Genomic DNA, 26,050 nt, shown 5'->3' with positions numbered 1-26,050 from the left:
GTGTCTTTTGAGTGTTTTTGAGCGTGTTAGGCAATAAAGCACTAAAAACCAGGGCAAACACATTACACTGGAATAAAACCAATTTTTAACAAGAACTTGCCTTTAAGTGTTTTTGAGTTCCTTATATACCAAAACACTAAAACGCATGCAAAATACACTTCATGGTGAAACAGAAGAACATTACCAAAAACAAGTATTTTGAGTGTTTTTGATCATGTTACTAATGAAAACGCTTAAATACATGCAAAGAACACTATTTTTTGGGAAACGAAAGGACATTATGAGAAACGTGTATTATGAGTGTTTTTAAGTTCATTAAGTACCAAAAAAGCTAAAACCCACAAATAACACTCTTTATAGAGAATAAAAAAAAGAAAAGAAAATATTTTTTTTTTATTTTTTTTTTTTATTTATCTTCATAGGTACTAGGATGCTTCTCCATAAAGGAGTTTTTTTTCATGCGTTTTAGCGTTTTGGTTTGTAAGGAGGTCAAAAACACTTCAAGGCAAGTTCTTGGTAAAAGTTGATTTTATTCCCATGTAATGTGATTGCCCTGTTTTTTTTCTGATTTATTGCCTAACACGCTCAAAAACACTCAAAAGACACTTCTAGTAATGTCATTTTTTTTCCAACATAGTTTCGCGTGCTATTTGGGGTTTTGCTAAGAATGTGAAAAACACTCAAAATATACGCATTCGGTAAGGTTGTTCTGTTTCTCAATTAATATTGTTATTCATGAGTTTCAGCATTTTGGTATCTCAGAAACTTGTTTATATACACGAGTTTTTGCGTTTTTTGCCTTGTGGTTCTTGTGAACCACAAGTTCTTTTCCTCAAAAATAATGACACTCATTATACACCTTTCTCGTAATGTCTTTTTGTTTCCCAATAGGGAGTGCTTTGCATCTATTTTCGCGTTTTTTTGTAGGTAACAAGCTCAAAAACACTCAAAATATACCTTTTTGGTAATGTTATTTTATTTCTTCTTATTGGTTGGTTTGCATCCGTTTTAGCATTTTTCTACGTAAAACACCGAAAAGACACTTTTTCAGTAATTTTGTTTTAGATTCCCATATAGAGTGACTTGCATGTTATTTACCGTTAGGGTGCCTAACAAGCTGAAAAACACTCATAAGACAGTTTTCTGGCAAAGACGTTTGCATGCACTTTTAGGCATCTTGGTACCTATGAAGATAAATAAAGAAAAATAAAAAAACCTATTTTTTTATTTTTTATTTATTTATTTTTTTTTTTCTCAATAAAGTGTTATTTGTGGGATTTACCTTTTTGGTACTTAAGGAACTTAAAAACACTCATAATACACGTTTCTCGTAATGTCCTTTCGTTTCCCAAACATAAGGTTCTTTGCATGTATTTAAGCGTTTTTATAGATAACATGATCAAAAACACTCAAAATACAAGGTTTTGGTAATGTTATTCTGTTTCTCCATAAAGTGTGTTTTGCATGCGTTTTAGCAGTTTTGTATATAAGGAGCTCAAAAACACTTAAAGGCAAGTTCTTGGTAAAAAATGGTTTTATTCCAATGTAATGTGATTGTCCTGCTTTTGAGTGCTTTATTACCTATCACGTTGAAAAACACTCAAAAGACACTTTTCTGGTAAAGTCATTTTTTTTTCCCCTCAAAGCTATTTTCGCATGTAATTTGGGGTTTTTGGTAACTAAGAATGTGAAAAGCACTCAAAATACACACATTTAGTAAGGTTGTTCTGTTTTTCAATTAAGAGTGTTATTCATGAGTTTCAGCATTTTGGTATCTAAGAAATCTCTCCATATACACGAGTTTTTGTGTTGTTTGCTTTGTGGTTCTTTTGAACTATAAAACACTCATTATACACTTTTCTTGCAATGTCCTTTTGTTTCCCAATATAGAGTGCTTTGCATCAATTTTCGCGTTTTTTGTAGGTAAAAAGCTCAAAAACACTCAAAATATACCTTTTTGGTAACGTTTTTCTATTTCTTAATATTGGTTGGTTTGCATCCGTTTTAACGTTTTTCTACGTAAAACACTGAGAAGACACGTTTTCAGTAACTTTATTTTGGATTCCCATATAGAGTGAGTTCCTTATTATATATCGTTTTGGTGCCTAACATGCTTAAAAACACACAAAACACAGATTTCTGGTAAGGTCGTTTAATTTCCTCATATTGGAGGCTTTGCATGCACTTTAGCGTTTAGTACTTAACAGTCCGAAAAAAAAAAAGCTGAAATTAACTTTTTTGATAATATTCTCTTATCACATAATTGCCCTGAATTTTCCCAGAATTTTGGCATCTCGGTACCTATGAAGATGAATAACAAAAAAAAAAAAAATCCTATTTATTTTATTTTTTTATTTCTTATTGTCTAAATAAAGAGTGTTATTTGTGGGTTTTAGCTTTTTGGTACTTAAGGAACTTATAAAAACACTCATAATACACGTTTCTCGTAATGTCCTTTTGTTTCCCAAACATAATGTTCTTTGCATGTACTTAAGCGTTTTTATAGATCACATGATCAAAAACACTCAAAATACATGTTTTTGGTAATGTTATTCTGTTTCTCCATAAAGTTTGTTTTGCATGCGTTTTAGCGGTTTGGTATACAAGGGGTTAAAAAATACTTAAAGGCAAGTTCTTCGTAAAAGTGATGAAATTATTCCTTTGAAAGTATTGATGGCTGATCTCTTTCTATAGGTGAGGGTTAGTGTTCTCTACTGTACCAAATACTGAACTATCTTTTTTACTATTTCTCCATCTGTATCCTACCCAGTAATGGTAATAGACTGAGGAACTCCCCACCTTTGTTAATTTTTACTAAGTATTGTCCTAGTGGTAATCAGCTGCAGCATTGATTTGTTTAGGAGTTGGATATCTGAGAATGAGTGGTTATTGGCACCAAGTGCAGCTCAGTTGTGGGTAACTCCAGTTGTTGGGAACACTCCATGGTACACAGATGGTGGGATAGTCTTGCCTTGGACTCTTGCAAATGTGTACTATGTCCCAGTGAGTTTTGTTTTTTTTTGACATGAATCCCAAGTTTATTTAGGCATTTCAGGGACTTATTGTGGGTGATGGAGATCTCCACAGCACTCTTCTCTTGGTTGGTGGGTAGCTGTTGAAAAATTCATATAAATAGAGATGTCAGATGTAGGTAAAATAGAGAAATGTTGATTTGATTGTGAACTAAATCCCACAACTTATATTATCTTTGATAAGAAAGGTTTCGTTTAAACCATGAAAATTGGATAAATGAAGCTGAGCATTATTTTACTGAAACAAGAAGGCACACAAAGTGAAGGAGATCGCATACTTGACTTTAGTTTGTTGTTCCTTTGATGGGGAACTTGTATCATTGTTAAAAGCTTAAAACCTGTAAAATAGCATGGATCCATCTGAATCTTTATTCAGTCAAAAGTTTATATGATGTGTAGACTATTCAAGCTTGCCAGCCTGGAGCCTGGAGCCTGCTTGTTGTAGAGTTGTCCTATGTTCTGTAGATTTGCTTGATATTATAAACAATTATGATAAAATTTTTGTAAACAATTTTGTTCTTTATTTCTTTCAGTATCAGATTCAGTATTTTCTCCATCTTATGGCAGCATATATTTTCAACACAGAGTGAGGGCAGTGTCATTCCTCCTGTCCACTACCCCAACTTCTACTCCCAACACTACCACAACAATGAGCGGTCTGGTGTGGTGGCTGAGGATTCTTTTGAAGAGGACAATGCTTCTGCTTCATCTGAGCAGGTCAGAAGGTGGATAGCAGCAGTACTAGTAGCAGACTGGTGTTACCTTGATGCTACTGCTACATTGCATTATTTGCATAGTTTTTTCAGTTATCATGGACTTTGTGTAATATGTATAAAAGTATATGAAGCTCAAGAAACTTGTTGATAAGGTTTATGTTCAGCATACAAATTGTAGGATGCAAAGACAAGGATTGAAATATCATTGCCACAATTCCTGACAAAGCATTTGGTGCCACAGAATATTCAGCAATGTAATGTTTGTTTGGCAAACAAACCAGTTTCCCTGAATGATAGCTTTATTTCTGCAGGTTAATACAGTCTCTCTATGGGGGAGAGTTTGGAGACAAAGCCAAGCATATATATATATATATATATATATATATATATATATATATATATATATATATATATATATATATATATATATATATATATATATATATATATATATATATATATATATATATATATATATATATATATATATATATATATATATATATATATATATATATATATATATATATATATGTGGTTTGTGAGCCAAGCATACTGATCATTACACTATCATGTGTAGTTTTAATATGTAATTTAGATCAAGGACAGTGCAGTGATAGAGGAAAAATTATTCACTAGATTTTTTCAGAGAAGTTTTATGACATAAAGGATTAAATGAACGATCAGTATATATATTGGCTCACTAGCTGCATCTCTTTAACACAGAAAGCTTTCACTAATTATCTCGGCCCAATTCATTAAGTGCATCGCTGTTGTGGGAGGGAAGATATGCAGTGTTTCCTTGCCATCTGTGGGAGTTACATTCCAGAGCCTCCTGCAAATAATTAAAATCTGTGAATATGGGAAACCATTCTTATAAGGATCAGAACTACCTATATTTATAGTTTAAACCTTAAACTATGCATCTCACATTTACTAAGCAATTCACTTTAAGACAATAAAAAACAGTTATTATATGTATAGTACATGATATTTTAATTAAAATACAGTGCACTATATAATAAAAGGGGAATAAGTTGATATGTACAATAAACCCTTGATATAATGAACTTCTATTTACCAAATTTCAGGTATAACAACCTATTTAAGGCTGCTGTCTCCTACCTCTCTCTCTCTCTCTCTCTCTCTCTCTCTCTCTCTCTCTCTCTCTCTCTCTCTCTCTCTCTCTCTCTCTCTCTCTCTCTCTCTCTCTCTCTCTCTCTCTCTCTCTATACACATATATAGCAAATTTTCATCTCAAGTGACCCACTCTCCCCCCATATGTGTTCGTTATATCTTGGGTTACTGTAATTTATAACTGAAAGAATAATTTGGGCTCTTTGGACTGAAAGACTGAGCTGGTGGTGACACCTGGCAACTCTGAAAACTCCCCATTAGTTAGGTTAGGTTAGGGAAAACTCTGCAAATATGCAAAACCATGAATATGTGAGGGAACGCTGATATATGCTATCTCTTATTTGTTGTAGATGTATTCCATTCTATTGGCATAGAACGATAGGAAAATGGCATCAAGGAAGTAGGGATGCCACCAAACTTTATGAGACTAGACATAACCTTGCACATAGAATTGCTGAACATAAAGGTATTTCTCCTTGAACTAATAATCAACCAGCTGTTCCATCATTTTCAGCAATAAGTCCCCATTCACATGAACATGATCATCCCTTTTTGTGACAAAGTTTTTAGAATACTACACAAGACAGAGTCCAATATGGATACAAAATTATTAGAGGCAATATATATTAAACACATAAATCCAGTACTGAATAATAACTTAACATCAAGTCAATCACATATTGTAAGATAATGTTTCGGAGGCCCGTTCCAATACCATTATCATAGTGTTAGGAACCCAACTTTTTCAGTCCCTCTCTCATTGCCATACAGGCAAGATGTGTGTGGATACTTATTGTTTTCTGTCAATCCAGTTTATAATCTTGGTGCTTGTAGTGTTTTGTTTTTTGTGTGTAGTGTCATATGATGTGAATTTTATACAACTTTTACATAGTATTTTATTGTTTTTTCTAGCTTGAAGCTGCCTGCAGAAATAGGCAAAACAGCAACTGACGAAAGAATAAAGTTGAAGGAAACTGGAGTTTCCCTGCAAAACAAGCTATCAAGAAGACCTATACAATGTGTGTGTATATATATATATATATATATATATATATATATATATATATATATATATATATATATATATATATATATATATATATATATATATATATATATATATATATATATATATATATATATATATATATATATATATATATATATATATATCCTTGTCTTCATAATGCTCTTCATTGGCACTTGAAGCATGCATCACACTTTTGTATGATTGATCGTATAATTTTTCCTGAGTGGCCCAATCACCCACACTATCACATTCACTATCCAAGTCCTTCCTTCAGCCTTGACACATGCACTGTAATGATGGAACAGTATTTTTCTGTATGTCACAACTAGATAAGTGTAATCAACTAGGTTAACACACACACACATACAGGTATTTTTGAGGGCTTCAAGGAAGAGGATCTCAATGTAACTCATACAAATACATGAATGTGGATAACTAAAGAAGAAAATGTGAAAATACAAGAAGCTTAACAGCGATGATAAAGGCATGGAAGGAAGAAACAGAAGTGGGTGGCGACAATGTAAAAAAGATATCCAATGATATAATAGAGATGGAAAGGGAAAAAGAAAACAAAGAACTGAGAAGAGGTGACAAAAATAGTGGACTTAAATAAGAAATACTGTGAAGAGATTAAGAAACTCAAGAAAGAGAATGAAGAATTAAAGAAAACTTTGCAAGAGAGGTTAGGGTTGGAGGAGTGAGAGTTAGTTACAGAGGAAGTCAAAGGTTGGAAAGAGAGAGAACAGCAAAAGGTGGACATGGAGGACATAACAAGGCAACAGCAACAGAAACAACAAGGATATGGAAAAGCAAGTGATTAAAATAATAAAGGAAAAAAGTAATCTTGTGAGAGACACAGTACAGAGAAAGATGTGTATGGTGGTATTTGGGGTCAAGGAAAAGAACCTACCCATGAAAACAGCTAGAGAGAAAGAAGTGAAAAGAACTAAGGAAATTATAGCAGAAGTGGCAGAGGAAGGAGAGGGGAGAGTCGAACAAATTGAAGAGGTTTACAGGATCGGAAAGTATGACAAAAATAGAACAAAGCCAATGTAAAACAAGAATCATGTCACAAACAGCAGCAGAACATGTCTTGCAAAGAACAGGAAAATTGGCAAAAGCAAAAGGATTGAAGGAAATATGGATAAAAAGAGACATGAACGAAGAATAGAGAAGTAAACTAAAAGTCAAAAAATGAATAGAGAACACAGGAAAGTTGTGGACATGAAAGTGAGGAAATGGTGGCACAAAGATGCCACACAAGACCACCAAACAGAAGTTTAAAGATTATGTATACTAATGTAGATGGTTTGGTGTCCAGCCTACTGGAACTTGAAGACTATTTAAAGAACAATAAACCAGATGTGGTATGTTTAACAGGAACCAAACTAGAAGAGGAAATAAAGTTGGGATTTGCAAAGGAAGGATACAGTACATGGAAGAGGGACAGAAAAGGAAAGGGAAGAGAAGTGATGATATTGGTAAGAAAAGGATATTGTTGTTGAGGAAGTGGAATATGGTGATGGAATGGTAGAAACAATGAGTGTTGTGATTAAGATCAAAAGATGTGAAAAAAGGAAAATCATTGTGAAATACATACCACCAAAAACTAATGCATGGTAGACTAATAAATTCAAAAGTATGCAACTAGAAACAAAAAAATAGTATGGAGGAAATGATAAGGAAAGGTAACAAAGTACTCTTAGTAGGTGACTTCAACACTAAAAGAATTAACTGAGAGGAGATGGAAGTAACAGAAAATGTTGGGTCATGGAGTGAAGAACTTATGCAAACCATGATGATGAATACAACGAGACAGTGGGTGAATGAGCCTATAAGATGTAGAAGAGAAGAAGAACCATCACAGCTGGATTTAATGTTTATGAAAACCCCAGAAAGTAGACCAAGTATACATTGTCTGAGTTCAATGGGAAGAAGTGATCATGTGACAATAGAGATAGTACTACAGGAGGAAACAGTGTTGCACAGGAAAGAACAATACAGAAATTGGAGACAGAACTATGCTAAGGCAAACTTTGCAGAGCTTAGTAAGTTTTATTGAAAAATTAAATGGAAAGAGCAATTTGAAGGTAAAGTAGTGCAAGAAAAATATGAGATATTTTTGAGCAAGTATAGAGAGAGGATGCAACAGTTTGTACGGTTATAAAATGAAAATTGGGAAACAAGAACGGTATAATGGCAGGTGTGTAGAAGCAAATAAGAAAAAGGACAGGACATGGAAGAAAATGGCTATGGCCTGTTTTAAGACTATACAAGTGGAAATACCCTGGTCTGAGGCAATTTTCTCTCTCTCTCTCTCTCTCTCTCTCTCTCTCTCTCTCTCTCTCTCTCTCTCTCTCTCTCTCTCTCTCTCTCTCTCTCTCTCTCTCTCTCTCTCTCTCTCTCTCTCTCTCTCTCTCTCTCTCTCTCTCTCTCTCTCTCTCTCTCTCAAACAAAAAATAAAAAAGGTGGAGAAACAAGGGGAAAGGGAGATGAATGAACAGAAGGTAGCCAAAATCAAATTTGTACATTTGTGTGTGTTTGCATTTGTTTCTTATTTGTATTTTCACAGATTGACCCAAATCTAAATTACCATTTTTAATGAGAGAGAGAGAGAGAGAGAGAGAGAGAGAGAGAGAGAGAAATCACAAATACCTACTAACCTGGAAAGTGGAGTCCTTGATGATAAATTGGCTGGGATCAGCAGGGTGAACTGTGGCAGAAGTTTGGTGCATGGCAAATATGGCTTCAGGATGAGTAAATGGAGAGGCAGGAGGGAGTGATGGTTGTGGGGGAGATGATGAGTGAGCAGAAGGTGAGAAGGATGAGGAGAAAAAAGGTGATGGTGCAGAGAATGATGAGGAATGGACTAATGGGGAAGGGGAAATGTGAGATAATTTTGAGGACTCAAAGGCAGTAATAACAGGTGGTGTAGTGCTGAGGTGAGTATGGTCTGAGGCATGGCCAGGAGCTGCTGTATGACCAGATTTCTGAATTTCCAGTCAAAGTGTCTGGCTAAGAGTTGGAGATCTGGCAGAGAAGCTGTGGCCAGAGGAAGGAGGCTTGGCTGCTGCACCAGACCCATAGACCACATCTTTGGAGTGGCTTTGGCCTTGAGGTGCAGCCAGGTAGCTGTAGCTCACCACCTGCCAGAGAAAAGCTTTTTTAACCTCACTGCCTGCCAGGGAAGAGCTTTTTTAATTTCCATTTTAATCTTACATGATTAAGGTCATATGATTAATAGTTATACCATCTTCTGTATATCTAGCCTGGAGGTTGAGATGTGATGGAATGATTCCAAATGTGAATGTATACCATATTAAATCCTTGTCTCTACTTTCCTCCAAATGAGATCCATGGGCCTTGTAAAAAAAAGTTGGGAGTCCAATCTTTTAAAACTAGTAACTCTAATATTAGAGATTTGAGAGACAGAATGAAGCATAATTAAAGCTTTGATAAGCATTTATAAATCTGTACATTCTTTCAATTTTTTTTCACCATTTTTGAATGGCATATTGGAGTGATTTGAGTCAGAAATAACAATTTTGAACACTTTTGTTTCTATTTGTTGGTAATGTGTAATACCACTGATGAGAGACAAACTTTGTGCTTGGAAGGAAAGAACTGACACCCTTTCTCTATAAATTCTGCTTCACTGCATGCCACAAGTTTTATAATTTATATCAGAACTATTTCTAGACTAACCACTTCATAAGCATAATCATTTTGTCATCACAGTTTTCACTATGCTGCCTTATCACCATTGTGCTACAGTGATCTCAGATGCTTCTGATTTCATAATGAAAGTTAGGGTTCACTTTAAAACCAGTTGACAACTGATAGTCTAAATTCCAATCCAAGAAATGAATTTTGTATCATCAATGAATGAAAGTGCTTGATTGTTCTACAAGTTTGGTGAGGATTGAGGTTGCTGGTTAGTTCTGGGGAGTAGATTAGTAAAATTCTGAAGAAGTATTTTTTAACTGTCTTCACCCAGGAAAACATGCAGGAAATGCTGGATAGTGAAATTTTTAGAGCAGAAGAGAATGAGAAGCTGAAAGATATTACCATAATTAAGGAGATAGTGGAACAGGTGATAGATAGGCTAAGAAAGTTCAAGACACCAAGACCAGATGAAATATATCCCAGAGTAGTTGGGTTTAGGAAGGGGGATAAAACCCAGGGAGGAGGTAGGATTCTTTTAATCTCTAACGTTTCAGCTGAATAGCCATCCTCAGAGAGACTGATTTACATGAGTGAAAACACATTATTTATAACAACAAACAAAATTTTCTCATATGACATTCGTACAGAGTATTGCCATCCTGGCGTGTACCTCACCTAATTTTATTTTCCTAGTCAGGTGGCATTATTCGCCTACGTGACGAGCCTTTACTGGGGATTTTCCTTGTACCTGACCTGAGGGCCAATCTGGCGGAATTACCCGCCCACCTGATAAAACCTTCTCTGTGGTTAATGACTTCCCTAGTTGTTATGAGGGCTGCCTCTATAGCTTTTCTCATTCTTTTCTTCAATCCAACTTTAATTTCTTTAGCCTCTTCCCATTTTGGTAGGTGATTACATTTTTCTATGTTCAATACAAGGGAGTTTGATGTGTTGTGTTTTAAAACATCTTTCCTATGCTCTGCTATTCTTGTTTTAAGTCCCCTGCCTGTTTCTCCTATGTACTGCTTTGTACAACCTTTGCATGGTATGCTGTACACTACGCTGTTATTATTAACAAGTCCGGTCTCTTTAGTCCTCGTTAGCTCACCAATTTTCTCTCCCGCTAATGTTGCTATTTTTAATCCTGTTCTAGACAAATATTTATTAATTATGGAAGCCTTGTCCGAATTTGGTACACATGTATAACTCTCTCTTTTGCTGGTTGTACAGAGATCTTTATTCTCTTTGTTTTCAGTTGTTATTTTCTTTGCCTTATTCTTAAGCCTAACAAGGAGCCCTTCAGGATAACCCAGCTTTTTGAAAGTTGATATGATATATCATATTTCTTGCTCTAGGAAGTTGTTGCTGCAAATTCTGAACGCTCTTAAGTAAAAACCAATAATCACATCAGATTTGACTCTCATGCTGTGGGCTGAAAGGTAGTGAATGAAATCGTCCTTATTGGACATTCATTCACTTGTTAATAATAACAGCGTAGTGTACAGCATACCATGCAAAGGTTGTACAAAGCAGTACATAGGAGAAACAGGCAGGGGACTTAAAACAAGAATAGCAGAGCATAGGAAAGATGTTTTAAAATGCAACACATCAAACTCCCTTGTATTGCACATAGAAAAATGTAAACACCTACCAAAATGGGAAGAGGCTAAGAAATTAAAGTTGGATTGAAGAAAAGAATAAGAAAAGCTATAGAGGCAGCCCTCATAACAACTAGGGGAGTCATTAACCACAGAGAAGGTTTTATCAGGTGGGCGGGTAATTCCGCCAGATTGGCCCTCAGGTCAGGTACAAGGAAAATCCCCAGTAAAGGCTCGTCACGTAGGCGGATAATGCCACCTGACTAGGAAAATAAAATTAGGTGAGGTACACGCCAGGATGGCAATACTCTGTACGAATGTCAAATGAGAAAATTTTGTATGTTGTTATAAATAGTGTGTTTTCACTCATGTAAATCAGTCTCTCTGAGGATGGCTATTCAGCCAAAATGTTAGAGATTAAAAGAATCCTAACTCCTCCCTGGGTTTTTATCCCCCTTCCTAAACCCAACTACTTGTCAACATGAACAGTTCATATCCCAGAGTACTTAAGGAATGCAAAGAAGTTATTAGTGAACTGTTAGTTTCTGCCTTTAGGAAATCACTTGAGATACCGGTAATGTGGAGGCAAGTTTAAGCTTTAAGAAAGGAGATTTAAGCTTAACTTCTGTTGTAGATAAAATAATGAAGTCTGTAATAGTAAAGAACATTAGGGAACATTTAGACAAACATAACTTGATAAATTGGTCACAGCATAGCTTCACAAAGGGGAAGTCTTACCTGACAAACTTGTCAAGATTTTACTGTAAAGTTTACATGGCAGGAGATAATGCTGATAGTTATGACATCCTATATCTGGACTTCAGTGAAGTGTTTGACAAGGTACCCCATCAGAGGCTCCTGAGAAAGGTTAGGGCACACGGAATAGATGGGAAGGTGTTAGGGTGGATAAGGTTGTGGCTAAGTGACAGGCGACAGAGTCATAATAAACAGCTCTAAATCGGAGTGGGATTAAGTAATTAGTGGGGTGCCACAGGGATCAGTATAAGGGCCATTGATGTTTTTAATATACATCAGTGACTTGGATAGTTGAATTAGTTGTGACGTTAGTAAATTTGAGGATGACACGAAGATAGGTAGATTAATTAGATTAGAATTGGATGCCATTCCCTTGCAGGCAGATTTGGATAGGATGAACGAATGGACAGACAGATGGCAAATGCAGTTTAATATAAAAAAATGTAAAGTACTTAGCATAAGTAGAGGAAATCCACACAGAAGGTACACAATAAACAATGAACCTCTGGTAGGTTTAGGGTACAAAAAAGATTTAGAATTTATAGTTAGCTCTAAATTCCATATAAGAAAGCAATGCATAGAGGCCAGAAACAGGGCAAATAGGATATTAGGATTTATTTTTAAGAGTGTTAAAAGTAGAAGTCCCGAAGTAATATTAAAGTTATATTTGGTGCTGGTCAGACCTCATCTATATTATGCTGTGCAGTTCTGGTCCCCCATATTACAGGAAGTATATAGGTCTTTTAGAATCAATACAAAGGAGAATGGCTAAAAGGATACAAGGAGTGAGGAGTATTCCTTACAAAGAGAGATTGAAGCTGTTAAATTTACATTAAGAGAGATGTAGGTTAAGAGGGGACCTGATAGAAGTCTTTAAATGCTATAAGGGTTACAACACAGGGGATGTAAGCAAAATTCTTAGGATTAGTAACCAGGATAGAACAACAAATAACAGTTTTAAGCTTGAAAAATTTAGTTTAAAAAAGAGATAGGAAGGAATCAGTTCTCAAATAGAGTGGTAGATGAATGGAACGGACTCAGTAATCAGGTTGTTGGTGCTGGGTCATTAGGAAGCTTTAAGAGAAAATTAGAGATTTATGGATGGGGATTGATAGGTGGAAATAGGTAAGTATATTTCATACAGGAACTGCCACATGTATGCCTGATGGTTTCTTGCAGCTTCCATTTTTTATGTTCTTATATTCTTATGAGTATGTATCTTGAACCTGAGATATTATGCTTGTCTTATTATCACAGGGATATTGATCATAGAAAAGAAACACTCATCTTTTGTACTTACATTTTTTTTTTTTTTTTTGTGAATGTGAAAGAAAATGCCCTGACAGAATTAATTTTTCTTTTTAAGGAACATAATGAAAAAAGTTATATTTGCAATTGTCATGTTTGGGTTAACTATAATTAGCCTTAGTTTGTGTTGGCTACACACACTGGATCATGTGTGTTGCTGCTGTGATTATTAATGAGTGTAATTTCCAGAAATGTGATTTCAGTACTCTCCTAGCAAGTCAGTTAAACACACATGATTTATTCAAAGCAAAAGACTATTCAGTGTGTTTGAAGACTACTTGATATTGATAATAAAACCCATCTTAATGCTTACTTTCAGGTTTTTTTTCTGATTTTATTTTCAGACAAGGATATGTTCACATTGTTGTTGTTGTTGAGGAGAAACTGTTGTTCTTAGTGAGCTATGAAAGCCCTGACCCATTCATAGCTATGAATGTTCCATGGTTCTTAGTTGCGAATGATTTTGCTTTAAAAAATTACCAGCACTAAGATGTTCATAGCCCACTAAGATAAATCTTAGAAACATCTGGGAATGTGGCTTCTGGCTCCTCAGGGGTATGTTGTTGTCCGTCATAATAATGAAAGGCTTATGTGTTGTGTAAAAGTAAAATTAAGATAGCAGCCTGTTATTTATGGATAGCAAGCAGGCTGGAGGGAGGGAGAGTGTGAAGTGTGTGGGTGTCGTGGTGGGGAAGTGTCTCAGTGTGACACGTGAATCACTGCACGAGCTGTCATTGGCTGACTCTTCTCGTGCTGCTGTGGCGAGGGAGTTATTCTCTCTGGCCCCAGCAACTGATAGCTATCACTCAAGCGTGACAAAAAGGTTCTGTGGATAATTTCACTTGGATGGATTTTGACCCTAATGTGGGGTCCATTCTGATGTCTGCACTCTCTCTCGTCACGTTAGGAAGGTTGGGGATGACAATGCAATAAAATAGTAATTTTGACCACAAGGGCACTTAGATCACTCTGGCTCTGGGAACCTCATATAATATCTGATGCAATATGATCATAGGATAGTGCAATTAATTTTTTTTTTCCCCCTTCCCCCCTTTTTTCTTTTTTCTTTTTTTTTTTACCTAGGAGGGACACTGGCCATGGGCAACAAAAATCCAATAAAAAAAAAGCCCACTGTGATGCTAGTTCCAGAAAAGGGTCCAAACCGGTAGTCAAAAATTAAAGGATAAGTGTCTTGAAACCTCCTCCCTCTTGAAGGAATTCAAGTCATAAGAAGGTGGAAATACAGAAGCAGGTAGGAAGTTCCAGAATTTACCAGAGAAAGGGATGAATGATTGAGAATACCAGTTAACTCTTGCATTAGAGAGGTGGACAGAATAGGGGTGAGAGAATGAAGAAAGTCTTATGCAGCAAGGCTGCAGGAGGAGGAGAGGCATGCAGTTAGCAAGATCAGAAGAGCAGCTAGCTTGAAAACTGCAGTAGAAGATAGCTAGAGATGCAATATTGCAGCGATGAACAGAGGCTGAAGACAGTCAGCTGGAAGAGAGGAGTTGATGACACGAAAAGCTTTTGATTCCACCCTGTCTAGAAGAGCAGTAATAGTAGAACCTCCCAGACGTGTGAAGCATACTCCATACATGCACGGATAAGGCCCTTGTACAGAGTTAGCAGTGTGGGGGTGGGTGAGAAAAACTGGCAGAGATGTCTCAGAACACCTAACTTCATAGAAGCTGTTTTTAGCTAGAGATGAGATGTGAAGTTTCCAGTTCAGATTATAAGTAAAGGACAGACCGAGGATGTTCAGTGTAGAAGAGGGACAGTTGAGTGTCACTGAAGAAGAGGGGATAGTTGTCTGGAAGGTTGTGTCGAGTTGATGGATGGAGGAATTGAGTTTTGAGACAACAAACAATACCAAGTTTGCTCTGCCCCAATCAGAAATTTTAGAAAGATCAGAACTCAGGTGTTCTGTGGCTTCCCTGCGTGAAATGTTTACTTCTTGAAGGGTTGGATGTCTATAAAAAGATGTGGAGAAGTGCTGGATGGTATCATCAGTGTAGGAGTGGATAGGACAAGAAGTTTGGTTTAGAAGGTCATTGATGAATAATAAGAAGAGAGTGGGTGCCAGGACAGAATCCTGAGGAACACCACTGTTAATAGATTTAGGAAAAAACAGTGACCATCTACCACAGCAGCAACAGAATGGTCAGAAAGGAAACTTGAGATGAAGTTACAGAGAGAAGGACACAAGCCATAGGAAGGTAGTTTGGAAATCAAAGCTTTGTGCCACACTCTATCAAAAGCTTTTGATATATCCAAGGCAACAGCAAAAGGTTCACCAAAATCTCTAAAAGAGATGACTGAGACTCAGTAAGGAAACCCAGAAGATCACCAGTAGAGCGGCCTTGACAGAACCCATACGGTGATCAGATAGAAGGTTGTGAAGTGACAGATGTTTAAGAATCTTCCTCTTGAGGAAGATTGATTCAAAAACTTTAGATAGGCAGGAAATTAAAGCAATAGGACGGTAGTTTGAGGGATTAGAACAGTCTTCCTTTTTAGGAACAGGCTGAATGTAGGCAAACTTCCAGCAAGAAGGAAAGGTAGATGTTGACAGAGTTGAAAGAGTTTGACTAGGCAAGGTGCAAGCACGGAGGCACAGTTTTGGAGAACAATAGGAGGGATCCCATCAGGCAACCTTTCAAATCAATAATTAATTAGAAAGTTATTATAATATCTGTACCACTATTTCTTACCATAGATAGTATACATTTAGTTCAGATAATACTCCATTCTTGGCATCACACTTATTGAAACATCACACAACATCTCTATAATGGTCAGAAACAAGTCCATGTAGCCATGCACGGTGTGCACTGTGTTGTGTATTTACCTAGGTGTAATTTACAGGGCCCGAGCTACACTCAAGTGGTCCCATCTCCATACCTATACATGTCTAATTTTTCCTTTAGTTTGTGTACACTTGTTGCCAAAACTATACATATCTTCTTTTAGTCCATTCCAAACTTCAGTGTGTCTTTGTGGAAAACTATTCTTTGTGTTGTTCAGACATCTTCTTTTCCCTACTTATGTGAGTGTCCCATTCTACTGTCATGACTGCTTGTCTCTTTTAGTAATGGTTTTGTCATTACCAACTTCCATTTTGTTTGCCAACTTGTAGATAGTTATCAAATCTCTTTCTCTCCTTTGTTCCAGTATTGGTAAGTATATTTTTTCTAATCTTTCTTCATAACTTAATTCCTCAAATTCTGCCACCATTTTTGTTCCTATTGTTTGTATTCTTCCTAGCTTGTTTACATGCTTCTTACATAGAGACTACACAACTGCTGCATATTCCAATCTAGGTCTTATTATCATAGGGATTATTTTTCTCATCTTACTTTTGTTCATGAGGTGAGAAGCTGTACTATGTTTCATAGTAATCTGTAAATGTTCCTCATATTCTACCTATATGCTTCTCTGGTTGGAAGTTATCTGGCTTTACTACTCCTAGATCCTTTTCTTCCTGGATCCTTTTAATATATTTGTTTTCTACCTTGTATGTCCAATGTGGTCTTCTATTCACTTCTGCACATCTCCATCATATGACATTTGCTTACATCGAATTTAACTTCCCATTTTTTGCTCCATTCACAAATTTTATTGGTCATTTTGTAGATATTCACAGTCTTTGCAACTTTTTATTTCTTTCTGTAATTTAGCATTATCTGCAAATAGGCTGTTGTAGCTATCAATTTTTTCAAGAATATCATTTATATAAACAATGAACAATACCATATTGGTGATAGTACTGACCCTTGTGGCACACCACTCTTTACTGTTTTCCAAACCAACTTTTCATCATTAGCTACTGTTCTCATTTCTCATCATTTTAAGTAATTTTCCATCCACTTTATACTTGTCCCATGTAGTCTCTTAATATTTTCAAGTTTCCACATAAGTCTTTCATGGGGGAACCTTGTCAAAAGCTTTTTATCAGATCTAGTTATATACAGTCCACAAATGCTTCTCTTTCCTACATGATGTCATCACTCTTGAGCTGAAGCTTAATAGATTTGTTACACATGATTTTCTTTTCCTGGAGCCATATTGTTTGTCTGTTATTATTCCTTCTTTTATAAGAATTCTGCTGCCCATTGTGTGTGTGTGTGTGTGTGTGTGTGTGTGTGTGTGTGTGTGTGTGTGGGGAGGGGGACAGAATTTGATGACACTGACATTACAGTGTCCCTTCATAATGTGCAATTAGTGATTGGGTGCCAATTATACCAGAGACACTCTTCAGTGAATTCTTTCACTCATAATACCCCATAATCAATGATCTAGTGCCTCTAAATATTACAGTAATAAAATTATTTTGTAATCACCTTTCAACAAGCATTACCTACTCAGCTAGACTACCAGTATGCAGAAACTTCTGCTAGCCCCTAAGCAACGGGTTTTTTGTGCAGAAACCTCTTCTTGTAATGAGTTTTTAGAGAAAAATAACTCTTATTCCTAGTTATATCTCATTTAGTACAGATTCTAGAATAATGAAACTTACAGCATAAGAAGCACCTATCCTTCTCCATTCTAGTGGTACTTTTGTCTGACTCATTATTTTAGTTCAACAGGAAGTAAAGGTGTGTTCATTATGCTGGATATAGTACTGGCTACAGCTCACTTGCCCCACCTGCCCTCACTGCTTTCCCCACATATCAAAAGGAATGTTCTTCCACTGTGACTCCTTGTTTAACAGCACTTAATGGGAGTGGATGAGGTTAGCTTGCATTTGCACTTAGCCATTCATTAGGATGAGGGCAGATCACCTCCTTCCATGATACTTGCCTTGTATAGAATACCAGATGGCAAGTCACTAAAAGTGGTAGGGAGCAGCTTTGTAAATGTTGCTAAGTAATGTTCAAAATATCTCTCTCCCACTTTCATTTTGATTTAAGGATTGAAAATCATGAGGCACATACATTCATTACCCATCAGAGCCCTGAAATGCACACCACTGTGTTGCTTGTTGCTCAGGGGGTTAAAATTATTGATACCTGTGAGATGTTATTCTAAAAACTGGAAAAATAAATAACAGGCAGCTCTAAATAAATTATATACTGTCGACAAATAACAACAGTAGCTTATGTAAAAAGGAACATAAATGCTTGGTACACATTTTTAGACCTCAGCTAGGATGTGAAAACATGAGCTAAAGCTAAACTAGATGTGATGTACTTTATGATTATGTCAGCTAAAGGCTTGTCCTTTAAGCTTGTCAGATCTGGTTTCAATCCCTGGTCACATCCACTTCCCATGTTTATACATTTTTTTTTTCATAATTTTTAATTTTGTAATAGGAAATGTATTTCTTTGTTTAACTATGACATTGGCAACATGGTGGTGGGATGGTCTTAAAAGATTTCATATAGGGGAAAGAATAAAGCCTAGTATGAACTTATGATGGCATTGTTTTGTTGCGTCAAACAGGAAATGAGTGTCCCACCCAAAAAAGGGAGAAAACATGAATGGAGCAGGGGCTTCCTAGTGAATACTCTGGTAAACCTTGCAAGACCAGAACCACACTTCCCAGACACACACTTTGGATTGTTTGGATACTTATTGTACCACATTAAATTAATGAAACATCAGAAATTAACCTAGAAGGAAGAGCCATGTAATGCAGTGATAGGACACAAATATGAGCCAAAGCTAGATTAGCTGTGAGGTACCTCATGGTCCAGTTAGTTAAGGCTTGGTATTCTGGTATGTTCATTCCTGGTTCAGTCCCTGATCACATCTACCTCCCTTTTTTTTCTTTTTTTCCCCTTCATGTAGGAGTGGCACAGGCCAAGGGAAACAAAAATTCCAGCAAAAAAAAAAAAAAAAAAACAGCCACTGAGGTGCCAGTCCCCAAACAGTCAAAAATGTTAGTCAAAAATACAAGTTAAGTGTCTTGAAACCTCACTCTTGAAAGAGTTCAAGTCATAGGAAGGTGGAAATACAGAGGCAGGCAGGGAGTTCCAAGGTTTACTAGAGAAAGGGATGAATGATTGAGAATACTGGTTAACTTGCATTAGAGAAGTGGACAGAATAGGGATGAGAGAAAAAAGAAAGTCTTATGCAGCAAAACCAAGGGAGGAGGGGAGGCATGCACTTCACAAGATAAGAAGAGCAGTTGGCATGAAAATAGCAGTAGAAGATAGCAAGAGATGCAACATTGCAGCAATGAGAATGAGGCTGAAGACGGTCAGTTAGAGGAAAGGAGTTGATGAGATGGAAAACTTTTGATTACACCCTATCTAAAAGATAGCATACTACATACATGGACGGATAAGGAGGGGTGGGGGTGAGAAAAACTGGTGAAGAAGACTGATGCCTAACTTCACAGAAACTGTTTTAGCTAGAGATGAGATGTGAAGTTTCCAGTTTAGATTATGATTAAAGGACAGAGGACAGACTGAGGATGTTCAGTGTAGAGAAAGGGGACGGTTGAGTGTCACTGAAGAAGAGGGGATAGTTGTCTGGAAGGTTGTGTCGAGTTGATAGACGGAGGAATTGAATTCTTGGGACACTGAACAATACTAAGTTCACTCTCCCCCAGTCAGAAATTTTGGAGAGATCAGAAGTCAGGAATTCTGTGGCTTCCTTGTGTGAACTGTTTACTTCCTGAAGGGTTGGACGTCTACAAAAAGACGCGGAAAAGTGCAGGGTGGTATCATCAGCATAGGAATGGATAGGACAAAAGTTTGGTTTAGAAGGTCATTGATGAATAATAGGAAGAGAGTGGGTGACAGGACAAAACCCTGAGGAACACCATTGTCAATAGATTTAGGAGAAGAACAGTGACCATCTACCACAGTACCAATAGAATGGTCAGAAAAGAAACTCGAGATCAAGTTACCAAGAGAAGGATAGAGGCTGTAGGAGGGTAATTTGGAAATCAAAGCTTTGTGCCACTCTATCAAAAGCTTTTGATATGTCTAAGGCATCAGCAAAAGATTCACCAAAATCTCTAAAAGAGGATAATCAAGACTCAGTAAGGAAAGCCGGATCACCAGTAGAGTGGCATTGACGGAACCCATACTGTTGATCAGATAGAAGGTTGTGAAGTGATAGATGTTTAAGAATCTTCCTGTTGATGCATCAAAAACTTCAGATAAGCAGGAAATTACAGCAACAGGATGGTTATTTGAGGGATTAGAACGGTCACGCTTTTTAGGAATAGGCTGAATGTAGGCAAGCTTCCAGCAAGAAGAAAAGATAGATGTTGATAGACAAAGATGAAAGAGTTTGACTAGGCAAGGTGCAAGCACAGAGGAGCAGTTTTGGAGAACAATAGGAGGGACCCCATCAGGTCCATAAGCCTTCCGAGGGTTTAGGCCAGCAAGGGCATGGAAAACATCATTGTGAAGAATTTTAATAGGTAGCATGGAGGATGGAGGAGAGGGAGGAACAAGCCCTGAATTGTCCAAGGTAGAGTTTTTAGCAAAGGTTTGAGCAAAGAGTTCAGCTTTAGAGATAGATATGATAACAGTGGTACTATCTGGTTGAAATAAAGGAGGGAAAGAAGAAGCAAAGTTATTGGAGATGTTTTTGGCTAGGTGCCAGAGATCACGAGGGGAGTTAGATCTTGAAAGATTTTGACACTCTATTAATGAAGGAGTTTTGGCTAGTTGGAGAACAGACTTGGCATGGTTCCGGACAGAAATATAAAGTGCAAGAGATTCTAGTAATGGAAGGCTCAGGTACCTTTAGTGAGCTACCTCTCTATCATGAATAGCAGGAGAACAGGCTGTGTTAAACCAAGGTTTGGAAGGTTTAGGTATGGGCAGAAATATAAAGTGCAAGAGATTCTGGTAATGGAAGGCTCAAGTACCTTTTGTGAGCTACCTCTCTATCATGAATAACAGGAGAACAGGCTGTGTTAAACCAAGGTTTGGAAGGTTTAGGTCGAGAAAAAGAGTGAGGAATGTAGGGCCCGATGCCAGACACTATCACCTCCGTTATGCGCTCGGCACACAGTCTCTGGCACAGAAGCAGTAGTCATTCCAAGGAAATTCAGCAAAATACCTCCTCAGTTCCCCCCAACTAGCAGAGGCAAAACACCAGAGGCACCTCTCCTTAGGAGATCCTGAGGATGGATTGGAGCAATAGGACAAGATACAGATATGAGATTGTGATTGGAGGAGCCCAATGGAGAAGATAGGGTAACAGCATAAGCAGAAGGATTAGAGGTTAGGAAAAGGTCAAGAATATTGGGTGTATCACTTAAACACTTAAACACTTAAACACTTTATTATAGCCTAGGTTTATACATTTCATTATTGGATAGGTATACATTATTGGCCAGCCTATGTATAAGCTTGATGCTTTTCAGGCAAATGAAAAATTTAAAAGTACATTACTTAAAGTAAACACAATAGACAACTTAAAATCGAAAAATCTATCATGAAGATAAATAAAAACATAATATGATAAGGTTTATACAGAATAATATATATCTATATTGTTATAAAGTTGAGTATGAAGATGGATGGGATGACACATAGGGTTAGGTGATATAAATTGATACATATATGAGACTGAAATCATATAGATGTGTTTAAAAATAAAGTACAGGAAAGATGATAAAGTTTTGTAGGGTTAGTTTTGTAAGATCAGGGGGGAAGTAATATAAGGTATGAGTGTAGGAAGTGACTGATTAGTATGCATCTCTAAAACGGTCAAGGATATGAGCAGGGTGTTGCACCAATTGGAGGATAGCAAAGTTGAAGGCTAGTTCACCATGATGGTCAGTGAAGGGAGAGGAAACCCAAAGCTGGTGGTGAACATTGAAGTCTCCAAGAATGGAGGTCTCTGCAAAAGGGAAGTGAGTCAGAATGTGCTCCACTTTGGAGGTTAAGTAGTCAAAGAATTTCTTATAGTCTGAGGAGTTAGGTGAGAGGTATACAGCACAGATAAATTTAGTTTGAGAGTGACTCTGTAATAGTAGCCAGATGGTGAAAAACTCGGAATATTCAAGAGTGTGGGCACAACAGCAGGTTAAGTCATTGCGCACATAAACGCAACATTCAGCTTTGGATTGAAAATGAGAATAAAGAAAGTAGGAGGGAACAGAAAAGGGGCTATTGTAAGTTGCCTCAGACACCTATGTTTCAGTGAGGAAAAGAAGATAAGGTTTAGTAGAGGAGAGATTGTGTTCTAGAAATTGAAAACTAGATCTAAGACTGTGAATGTTGCAGAAATTAATGAAGAAAAAGTTGAGGGGGGGGGTCTCAAGAGACTTAGGGTTGATACCAGAAGACACTAGCCTTGATGAGCATCATCAACAGGACCCATCAAGTAAATTTTAAGTTGGTTTTTACCTAATTATTTTTTATTATTTTATTCATAATACTGTACATGCATATCATAAATAAAGATGAGGTTTACTAGAGGAGAGGTGATGTTGTACAGATAGAAAATTATATCTAAGACAGCAAATGTTACACAATTTAATGAAGAAAAGTTATAATATACCAGTAAAATGCCTTGGAAGGCAATTAACGAGCAAAGATGTCAGTAATGCATCAGTGGAAGGGGTATTTCAAGAAGAGAGAGAGAGAGAGAGAGAGAGAGAGAGAGAGAGAGAGAGAGAGGCAACTTCAGGCACCCCACACTTGCCTAATATTCAAATCACTCTAGCTCAAAACTCTGCAAGAGCCCAGTGGTTGTGCTATATACCACTTGATAGGAAATTTCATTTTGTGTTCAGTGGTATCTATCCGCTCTCATTGAGACAAAAGAAAATTGGTGAAAATTGCAGAAAACTGATGGTCACTTTACAAAAAGTTTTGTATTGTATTTTGCATATGCACAGTAGTATTGCAAATTTCATATGATTTTTCATTATAACTTGTATTACTCTTATTACCAACAAAAATTTGAGCTTGATCAGTTAATTACTTAAAAAGTTGTAATTTTGACTTTGTGCATGTACAGTGCTACTTCAAAGTTGACGTAAGGAATTTTATTAAAATTATAACATGACACCTCTTAAGTTTCATTAAAACTGGTTGAGTAGTTTTTGAGAAATCCCATTTCTGACACCCTTCTACTTTTAGTAAGTTAACTTCACCCAATAGAAGAGATGAAAGCTATATCATATAAAATTGATAGAGGTGTGCTATCATATGATGCTAATTTTGTTACGATCAGCCACATAGTTCTGGAGATATTAGCGATTGAATAGGGTTATGGTCAGACTGAGCCAGGCCCCTCAAAACGAAACAACAACCTCCATAGTAAACTTTGTTTTGCTCATAATTAATTTCTCACTCTTTCATAAAAGAGAACATAGGTATCCATTTAATCATGATGAGTTTCCCTTCAATACAGGGACTGTAATATATATACCTCCCATATTTATAATATATGAATTTCTCACTCTTTCATAAAAGAGAACATAGTTATCCATTCAATCATGATGATTTCCCCTTCAATACAGGGACTGTAATATATATACCTCCCATATTTATAATATATGAATTTCTCACTCTTTCATAAAAGAGAACATAGTTATCCATTCAATCATGATGATTTCCCCTTCAATACAGGGACTGTAATATATATACCTCCCATATTTATAATATATGAATTTCTCACTCTTTCATAAAAGAGAACATAGTTATCCATTCAATCATGATGAGTTCCCCTTCAATACAGGGACTGTAATATATATACCTCCCATATTTATAATATATTAATTTCTCACTCTTTCATAAAGGAGAACATAGAGTTCTTTGTTTAATCATGATTAGTTCCTTTTCATTACATGGACTGTACTAAATACATATTTTTCTTAAGCTACTTTTTTAGAATACTTTTGGCTTAAGTTGAGAACTTGACCGCCCTGATTTGAGGAATGGTGAAGTGGAGCCACCAGGCACAATATCTACCAATTCACAAAACAGAGCAATGACTAAATTTTGACTTCTCTATTTCCTTAGTTTGGTGGCATTCCTACTTCCTTGATGCCATTTTCCTATCATTCTATGCCAATAGAATGGAATACATCTACAACAAATAAGAGATAGCATATATCAGCGTTCCCTCACATATTCATGGTTTTGCATATTTGCAGAGTTTTCCCTAACCTAACCTAACTAATGGGGAGTTTTTAGAGTTGCCAGGTGTCACCACCAGCTCAGTCTTTCAGCCCAAAGAGCCCAAATTATTCTTTCAGTTATAAATTACAGTAACCCAAGATATAACGAACACATATGGGGGGAGAGTGGGTCACTTGAGATGAAAATTTGCTATATATGTGTATAGAGAGAGAGAGAGAGAGAGAGAGAGAGAGAGAGAGAGAGAGAGAGAGAGAGAGAGAGAGAGAGAGAGAGAGAGAGAGAGAGAGAGAGGCAGCAGACAGCAGCCTTAAATAGGATGTTATACCTGAAATTTGGTAAATAGAAGTTCATTATATCAAGGGTTTATTGTACATATCAACTTATTCCCCTTTTATTTTATAGTGCACTGTATTTTTTAATTAAAATATCATGTACTATACATATAATAACTGTTTTTTATTGTCTTAAAGTGAATTGCTTAGTAAATGTGAGATGCATAGTTTAAGATTTAAACTATAAATATAGGTAGTTCTGATCCTTATAAGGATGGTTTCCCATATTCACAGATTTTAACTATTTGCAGGAGGTTCTGGAATGTAACTCCCACAGATGGCAGGGAAACACTGTATATCTTCCCTCCCACAACAGCGATGCACTTAATGAATTGGGCCAAGATAATTAGTGAAAGCTTTCTGTGTTAAAGAGATGCAGCTAGTGGGCCAATATATATACTGATCGTTCAATTAATCCTTTATGTCATAAAACTTCTCTGAAAAAATCTAGTGAATAATTTTTCCTCTCTCACTGCACTGTCCTTGATCTAAATTACATATTAAAACTACACATGATAGTGTAATGATCAGTATGCTTGGCTCACAAACCATATATATATATATATATATATATATATATATATATATATATATATATATATATATATATATATATATATATATATATATATATATATATATATATATATATATATATATATATATATATATATATATATATATATGCTTGGCTTTGTCTCCAAACTCTCCCCCATAGAGAGACTGTATTAACCTGCAGAAATAAAGCTATCATTCAGGGAAACTGGTTTGTTTGCCAAACAAACATTACATTGCTGAATATTCTGTGGCACCAAATGCTTTGTCAGGAATTGTGGCAATGATATTTCAATCCTTGTCTTTGCATCCTACAATTTGTATGCTGAACATAAACCTTATCAACAAGTTTCTTGAGCTTCATATACTTTTATACATATTACACAAAGTCCATGACAACTGAAAAAACTATGCAAATAATGCAATGTAGCAGTAGCATCAAGGTAACACCAGTCTGCTACTAGTACTGCTGCTATCCACCTTCTGACCTGCTCAGATGAAGCAGAAGCATTGTCCTCTTCAAAAGAATCCTCAGCCACCACACCAGACCGCTCATTGCTGTGGTAGTGTTGGGAGTAGAAGTTGGGGTAGTGGACAGGAGGAATGACACTGCCCTCACTCTGTGTTGAAAATATATGCTGCCATAAGATGGAGAAAATACTGAATCTGATACTGACAGAAATAAAGAACAAAATTGTTTACAAAAATTTTACCATAATTGTTTATAATATCAAGCAAATCTACAGAACATAGGACAACTCTACAACAAGCAGGCTCCAGGCTCCAGGCTGGCAAGCTTGAATAGTCTACACATCATATAAACTTTTGACTGAATAAAGATTCAGATGGATCCATGC

The 26,050-nt window shown here is 36.4% G+C and overlaps 1 long non-coding RNA gene across 3 annotated transcripts; it reads left to right on the top strand.

Annotated features, from left to right (window-relative positions):
- The first annotated feature begins 3,579 nt into the window (after positions 1–3,579).
- LOC135101920 (uncharacterized) lies at positions 3,580–25,542 on the top strand. Of its 3 annotated transcripts, none has more exons than XR_010269461.1 (3): positions 3,580–3,749; positions 5,798–5,910; positions 8,918–9,389. It is a non-coding gene; the product is annotated as an uncharacterized LOC135101920 (long non-coding RNA). The 3 variants fall into 3 exon arrangements; XR_010269462.1 differs by lacking the exon at positions 8,918–9,389 and adding an exon at positions 24,890–25,542 and having other exon boundaries at positions 3,581–3,749; positions 5,798–5,904; XR_010269460.1 differs by having other exon boundaries at positions 3,595–3,749; positions 5,798–5,904.
- Positions 25,543–26,050: the final 508 nt, after the last annotated feature.

The sequence above is a fragment of the Scylla paramamosain genome, chromosome 1 (genome assembly GCF_035594125.1).
Source record: "Scylla paramamosain isolate STU-SP2022 chromosome 1, ASM3559412v1, whole genome shotgun sequence".
NCBI classification, from domain to species: domain Eukaryota; kingdom Metazoa; phylum Arthropoda; class Malacostraca; order Decapoda; family Portunidae; genus Scylla; species Scylla paramamosain.
Note: the sequence above shows the minus strand (reverse complement) of the source record. Positions and strands in the feature narration are given on the sequence as shown.